This window comes from Lactuca sativa, chromosome 8 (genome assembly GCF_002870075.4).
Source record: "Lactuca sativa cultivar Salinas chromosome 8, Lsat_Salinas_v11, whole genome shotgun sequence".
NCBI classification, from domain to species: Eukaryota; Viridiplantae; Streptophyta; class Magnoliopsida; order Asterales; family Asteraceae; genus Lactuca; species Lactuca sativa.
In genome coordinates, this window is record NC_056630.2 from 182,323,994 (window position 1) to 182,331,992 (window position 7,999).

Consider the following 7,999-nt stretch of genomic DNA (forward strand, 5'->3'; position numbering starts at 1 on the left):
TTCCACTGGACTGTCTAGAATAGTCCGTGGTCGTCATCTATACTCCGCTAGATGACTGGATCATCAATAACATCTAGATGACTGGATCATCAATAACATCTATACTCCGCTAGATGACTGGATCATCAATAACATCAATAACAGTTTAAATCATTGAAAACATGTATAAAACGTTCATCCAGCATAGATAGCAAGTATTCAGATAATATACACACATAGCACGTAATTTATATAAAATACTTCATATCTATGTGTAAGCTAAAAGTAACTATGCACTCACTTGAAAAGGTGGTGAATCCGAACTCGGACAGCGCTTCGCTTCTTAAAAATAATTTCCTTCGACGAAACCTAGTATTATTACCACTAGAGTTTAGTCTATTATTCGCCGAGACTAATTAATAGTCTAGCTATTATTACTATTATATAAGTGTCAAACAATACTTATATAACCCATAATAATAGCCCAAGTACTTATTATAAGTTCCTAATAACGTTACTATAATTAAATAAACGATATATTAAAAATAGCGTAGGCGTAGCTCACTTACAACGGGTTTTATATAAAACCGGTCTTTGCTTGGAGCAGCGTTCCCGAGCCGAAAAGCTCTTCTTCTCGGAGTCTTCGAACACTCCGGGGCTTCCGCCTCATGCTAGGGAGGTTCCCTAGGCTTTTCGGGGGGTTTCGGGACTAGAGAGAGGTTCTAGAGAGAGAGTAAAAAGAAGAAAGAATGGGAAAGGTGTGAAGAAAATGAGGGTGGGAGATGTTCTATTTATAGGGCGAAAATTGGCTGAACTTGGTGCCACATGTCACCATCTAGTGGCAAGACTTGGGGAGAAAGCAATGGCCAAGATTGTGCCACATCACCCATTTTCGCACAGCACACTTCCGACTTCTAAAATCCGTAACTTTCACATACGACCTCCGTTTTTGACGTTATTTATATCCACGCGTAGGTAAAAATAATATCTACAACTTTCGTTTTTACTCCGTCGGCTAATTCTCGACCGATCTTAAATTGAACAGTACAAGGAGATTATACTGTTAAACGTCCGCGTAAAATTCATAACTTCTACATACGGACTCTGTTTTCTTCTGTCTTTTTACCGTTGAGTTCCTATTAATGAGATCTTCAACTCTCATTTAGGTCGCGTAAGTCAAAAACCACTCGAACTAAAATTCGAGTTTCGGGTCGTGCACTGCTAAGCCGAATCTTAGAAAAATCATAACTTCCTCATACGAAGTCGGATTTGGGCGTTCTTTTTATGGATGTTCTCGATTTAACATATACTACAACTTTAGTTTAGATCACTAAGGCTAAAAAGTCCTCCATCGTAAATTCACTATTTACGTCTCCCGGTGTCGTGCCGGTTTTGCCGTAAAACTTCGACGGGTCATAACTTCTTCGTTATAACTCGGATTTCGACGCTCTTTATATGTACAGAAACCTTGTAACATATACTAAAAATTGGTTGAGATTACTTATTCTTAATAATCCTTTGTCGAAAAGCCGTTTTCGACCCCTATTGCCTCTAAATTGACTAGCCCGGATCTACGGGCGTTACAAAGATGGATGTATATGATGGGTTTTCTAGGTTATAAAAAATTCATGTGGTGGAAAAACACTTATACCCTTAAGTTCACATGCAACCTAGAAAGGATCTATGTTTTTTCTATTGATAGCAACAACCTATGAACATCAAGAAACCCTAGAGAGAGGCTATGAAATTGAAATTAACATAAAGTTTAGGGTTGCATACCTTTTGATTACTATAGCAAATAATAAAATTAAATCCTCTTGAAGTTTCTTGGAAAGCAAGCACCAAAAAGATGATGCCTCTAATAGCTCACACCAAAACCCTATAAACCTAGAATGATGAGGAGAAAAAGGAGAGAGGTGGAGTTTTCGTTCCATTCCTTCTAGGAAGGAGGGACGAAAATTAGAGAACCCTTAAGGCGTTTATATAGGTGAACAAGGGAGCTTAAATAAGGAAAGTAAATCTAGATAACACTTATCCCTTTTCTTGCTCCCTAAGACTCCTAGAAACTCTAGGAAGACTCCTAAAATCGTCCCTTGCTTCGAGAAGATTTTGGAATCCTTCAATTTTCAAATTTTTAACATTGTCACCCTTAGTCCTTGCACTTTTAATTAATTCAATTAATCCTAAATTTAATTACAATTAATTTCTGATTAATAATTAATTAATTCTAATTGATTTCTTATTAATTTATTAACCATATAAATTAACAAATCAAACATTTAGCAATTGATCTCATATTAATTTATTAATCACATAATAAACCAACAAATCAACTATCTATTTCCACTTAATACATTAATCATATAATATATTAACAAATTATTTCCTCATAATTTCCAATCAGGTTATTAATCATATAATAATCTCATAAATTATACTTCTCTCTCCTAATATCAATTCTAGCTAATTCTGGTCATGAGGGCCACCTCAAAAGGACTTTGTTTCTAATTACAATAATAGCAATTTAGTTACTGACTTACACACCTTAATCCAACAGCGTATAGTCAGTTGAAGCTCGAAAAGTGATTTCCCAAAATATCCATACTTACTTTATAAGATGTATTTGACTTGTTGTTATATGTACTATAATATGATGTGAACATTATAAGTTAGGCTAAGGATCTACTCAAGGTTGCATGCTAGAGTGCCTACTTACGAGAGATGCCTTTTTTGTGTGATATATGAGTTGTTAAAGATGCAGGATAGTGTTTAGGATAAGGATCCTCAGAAATTGCATGTTAGAATTTCCTGATACTTATGATGCCTCTTTATCTGTTGTTTTCCATTCGAATGTTGCTTGCTTTGTGCTATGATGAATTTATATTGATATTAGTTAGATATTATGTGAATACGTTAAGTTGCATGTCACAAGGATTAAATAGTTTTACGATGTCTAAGTTGGTCTATTGCGTAGCTCTTATATGAATCCAAACATTGTAGTGTAGGACCTTTTAGTCGAAGAACTGTTTAATCCTTGTTGCATGTAATTGAATTTGTAAGATTGTTAGTTGACATTGGTAGGAGTTTCTTTGGTAGTTGATAGCAGAGTGAGGGTGAGTGTTACTAGCGATCTTGGAGATGTGCTAGAGTTTGCTTGTACAAGAACTTGTGTATGAGGAAGTCTAAGTTAGGAATTTAGGCAGTTGTGATGGCTTTTCTAAGCATTTGGGTGTGCGGATACACCTGGTAGTGGTTAGGTTCCTAGAAAAGCATTCTAATGCGTGGTCATGCATGAGAAGAATCCTAGACATATAGAATATAGGATGGGTGGTAGTGTGTGTCCGTGGTGGCATGGGTATTTGAGATTGATAGTAGTCTAGTATAGTGACTTAGGGACTTTGAGGCAATTCTCGCGACATGTACAGATAGGTGTGGAAGGTAGTAGAGGTCCATACTATTGAAAGCACGGGACTCATCCAGGAATCGGGGAGGGTCAAATAGGTTTCTAAGGAGCTAGGTGAGGTAGATAGTGTGGTATAGAACTAACATAATTGCAATCATTCCCATCGATGTTTACCGGTTGGCTATGATTGTTCAGAATGTGATCGGTAATCATTTGGGCCTTAATGTATGTGGCGGTTTGGGTCTGGTTGGTGCTGACCGGTGTGATTTAGGATATTTAAAGGCCTCGTTGGCCTTGCGTGAAGTAGTGTCAGACCAAGTCGCGGGACTCAGAAAGTAAGTCGCTATGATGGTCGACTCAAGGATTGTATCCTAAGTCTGAGTGGTTAGCCGATGGAAAGGGATGTTACCTTCTACATTGGGGTTGTGTTTTTCCTGCCTCCTGTGCTTAAGGGGGGATGGATCAGATGTGGGTCGGTTGATGGTTAAGATAGGAGATGGTGATCTCCTCATTGGTGTTATTGTAAGAAGGTGAAGTTTGGTCTGTAGTAAATCGTCTATGTGTCGCATCGAAGGGATCAAACAGAGATTACAGAAAGCACATAGCCGACAGAAGAGTTATCATGATAGACGATGATCAAAGTTAGAGTTCCAGGCCAGGATATGGTTTTACTGAACGTATCGCCCTAGAAGGATGTTATACGCTTCAGGAAAAGGGACAAGTTGGGTCCCAGATTTGTTGAACCATTTCGAGTAGTGGCCAGGGTAGGTAAGGTAGTTTACCGATTAGATCTGCCTTGGGAGTTTAGTCAGATTCACATCACCTTCCAGGTTTCTCAACTTAGGAAGTGTGTGGTTGACAATTCAATAGTGGTTCCCATGGACGACATTCGAGTCAATGAGAGCTTGAATTATGTGGAGAGGTCAGTGGCTATTTTTGATAGGAAAACGAATGTCTTGCACAACAAGGTGGTACCCTTGGTTAATGTTTGGTGGTAGCCTAGGAAGGATTCCGAGTGGACCTGGGAGCCCGAGTTAGAGACACGCGACCATTATCCAGATCTATTTGCAACTGAGGATTTCAAGGACAAAATCTAGTTTAAGTAGGGGATAATTGTGACACCCAATTATTTCAGGTAAATTTCTTTACTTTATTTAAAAGCTTAAGTATTGAGAAGTTTGGTCCTATATAGGGCATAGGTAAGCTCCTATGCAGTGCGTAGGATGGAATCTGGATGTAGGGATTTAATGAGCTACATAACGCGTAGTGGCCTAGAATCAAAACCCTAATCTAGGGTTTTAGCTATAACAGCCTTGAGGATCCTTCCATCATCAGCCTCCATTCCTCAAATGTCCCCCTTTCAAAGCCTAATTCCATTTGGTGTGATTGTAAACCTTGTGTGTGTTGTGTTCATTTTGAAGAAGGGAGAAGGTGGTGAAGTTGCTTGAAAGCATAGATCAGCCTTGGATCCAAAAGTCCCTTTCGTTCATTCATCTCCAGGAGGTATAAAGTTTTTACCTTTATGTTTCCATTGTTAGATCTAGCTTAGATGTGGAGTTTATGTGTCCCATTAATTGGTCCATTTTAGTGTGAGTTGATCTAGATCTTGTAAAGTGCATTTCCAGATGTATTTGAGGGTATTAAGTCATAAAAATGGGATTTTGGCCATTTCCAACCATCCATGCATAAGTTTTTGGTCTTTAGAAGTTTTCGTGAGATTAGGGTTTGTCCTTGAACCTTGGTAAGCCAGACATATGCATAAATTTTGGAACTTTATCACTTAGGACATTTATTTAGACCAGATCTAAGATTAGACATGGTGTCTTTCTGTATTGAGCACTTAATGGGAAGTTTTATTAGAAATATGTGTTAAATATGTAGTTAAATATGCACATATCAAAATACCTCACACTTGGCTTTTGCTTGCCCTCAAGCAAAACTAATTTTATTATTATCATATCAAAACTTTAGCCATCAACATCGCACAAGACAATCCATTTTGAGTGTCTCCATTACTCCAAGACCGCAACGCATGTATTTGTGTCTAAATTTTCCTAAGAACTTCCCCAATCCTAAATACTCACAATCTTCATAAACACTTCCTCACTTATTTTTGAACAACACTCATTTATGCATCCCTCCGAATATATCCTTGGAAATCTTTCTTAATCTCAAGGTAATTTTTGGTTAAACCCCAACCATACATATGGAAAAATAACCTAGAAATAAAAAAAATTACAATAAATATAACTTGGTGAATTTTTCCTTATTCTTGAGTCTCCAATTTGGAACTTTTCTTCACGATATTTCTTGATCTTCATAGCTTTGTAGACTCTTATTCTCAAACTTTTGCAACCTCTTTTTTTCTTTTTCTATTTTTTTCCTTTCTTACTTTTTTCACTCAAAAATTGAAAATCTTATAAAAACATATACTTACGTAAGGGAACTTAACTTCAACCCTTATTGGTTAAAGGTATTAGTCTAAAGTGCAATGACTACATAACTCTCTTGGATGCATTTCTTCTACATGATAACATATTGTGGCCCTCAAACTAAGCAAGGTTGTGTTTTTGTTCCATGATTTCACTAGGATAGGGAAGCCACAAATACACTATAACATATACTGGCTCAAATAAACATTGAAACTCACATTGGATCGTCCCACACAATGCTAGCAACCTAGACCTCAACATAACAATTTTTAACTAGATTGATATTATTATTTCAAATCTTTCTAATAATTTTTTAAATCCCAATCATTTTTTTTAATTTTTTAAATCAGAATGCTTGTATTCCTAAATTCAACCCCCTACCACAAACTTAGTTGATGCAATGTCACCATTGAATACTTAAACAATTAAAGAACATATAATTAAAAAGGAAGAATTGGAACAGACTCCCCTTGGGTAGTAGTGGCGAGATCGAATTCTAAAACTTGTGTGGTAAAGCTTACACTTCTCGTATAATGGCTGGAAACAGTACTTCTGGGGTCTTTTCTCGTGAATGCAAATGTGTCGGATCGAAATAAGTCAAATAACCATCATCAAAAAGTATACTAAACCTCTTCCACGACGTGGTATACGAACGTCACGTCATGGTGTTGGGTAAATGGTCATATTGGTCACAAATTATAAGATTGCCACGACGTGGTCAAGTGATGTCACGTCGTAGTGTCTGGTTGGATGCACTCGTGATAAAAGCAAATGTCAGGACGTGGTGATAATGGCCACATAGTAATGTCTTCTCAGAATATCTTCAATAGTCAAAATAATGCATCTACTCTTCTCAATGCTTAGGAGTATTCCCGATCTTTCCTTTATAGAAAATTCTTTCAAAAACTCTCTCTTCATCAAGTGGGAACCCCACACTTATTCAAAAACATGGGCTTCAATTGTGATCTTCACAAATTGCACAACATCTTCATCCATTAAGCTCCTTCACTGCTTCATGTACTTTTTTCTAACACTACAAAATAAAATCAAAACACTAGAGAAACACATGATCATTTGGTTAAACTAAAAATGAAAAAGATATCAAAAGGAAAAGAAAATGCAAACTCTAAAACATCAGGTTGCCTCCCGAGAAGCGCTTCATTTTTAGAAGTCGTGATTCAGACTCCTTCTCATTCTATGTTGTTGTGGTTGGGAGTGGGATCTCCCTTTTCTCCTTTTTCTCTTTCTACTTGCTCTTGTACGCTTGAACCCTTCAAATGTATGCCTTCTTCGAGTTATCCTTCTTCTTTTGATTAGTACCTTCTTCATGTCCGTGTTTTACCCCTTTGCCTTTCTTTTTCGCCTTTGCATTCTTCTAGTCATCTTCTTTATGACCTTCCTTGTCTTACTCCATCTTGATCATTGTGGGCTCCTCTAATTCCCTACCCATGTATTCATCAATTATCTCAACTTCTTCATATAAGTCATCTTCTACTTCATCACTTTCCTCTTCCACTTAAGCCTTAGGTGTGGTGAATGCGATCACCTCAAATGTCATGGGAATTAAAGCTCTTGGTTTTGAATGTTTGACAATTTCAACATGAGGCTGCTCCCAAACCTTCAACTCTTCTTCCATCATCTTTTCAATTTCAACTAGATCATCAAGATCTTCTTCCATACCATCTATCTTTGACACTTCATCTCTTGGTATTTCATGACTAACTTCTTGACTCATTTCGAAAGTAATTGCTTCATCTTCTATACAAAGTGTAAGCTTTGAATCATGAATGTCAACTAGAGTTGTAGTGGCACTAAAAAATGGTCTTCCCAAAATAATGGGAAGGTCTTCATCTTCCTTCATGTCGAGAACCACAAAATCAACCGGAAAAACAAATTTTCCCACATTTACTAACAAGTCTTCAATGATTTCACGTGGGTATGTGTTCAAGTGATCCACCATTCGAATTGTCATCCTTGTGTCTTGGAGCCTTGGTAAACCAAGATTTTTATAGAAATAATATGGCATAAGGTTAATGCTTGCCCCTGAATCGGCGAAAGCATTTATAGAAATAGAATTGCCAAATTCACAAGGCAAAGTGAGTTAACCTGGATCTATCATCTTGATTGGAAATCTGTTGATGATTGCAGCTGAACATAACTCATTTAGCACTATGGTTGATGCATT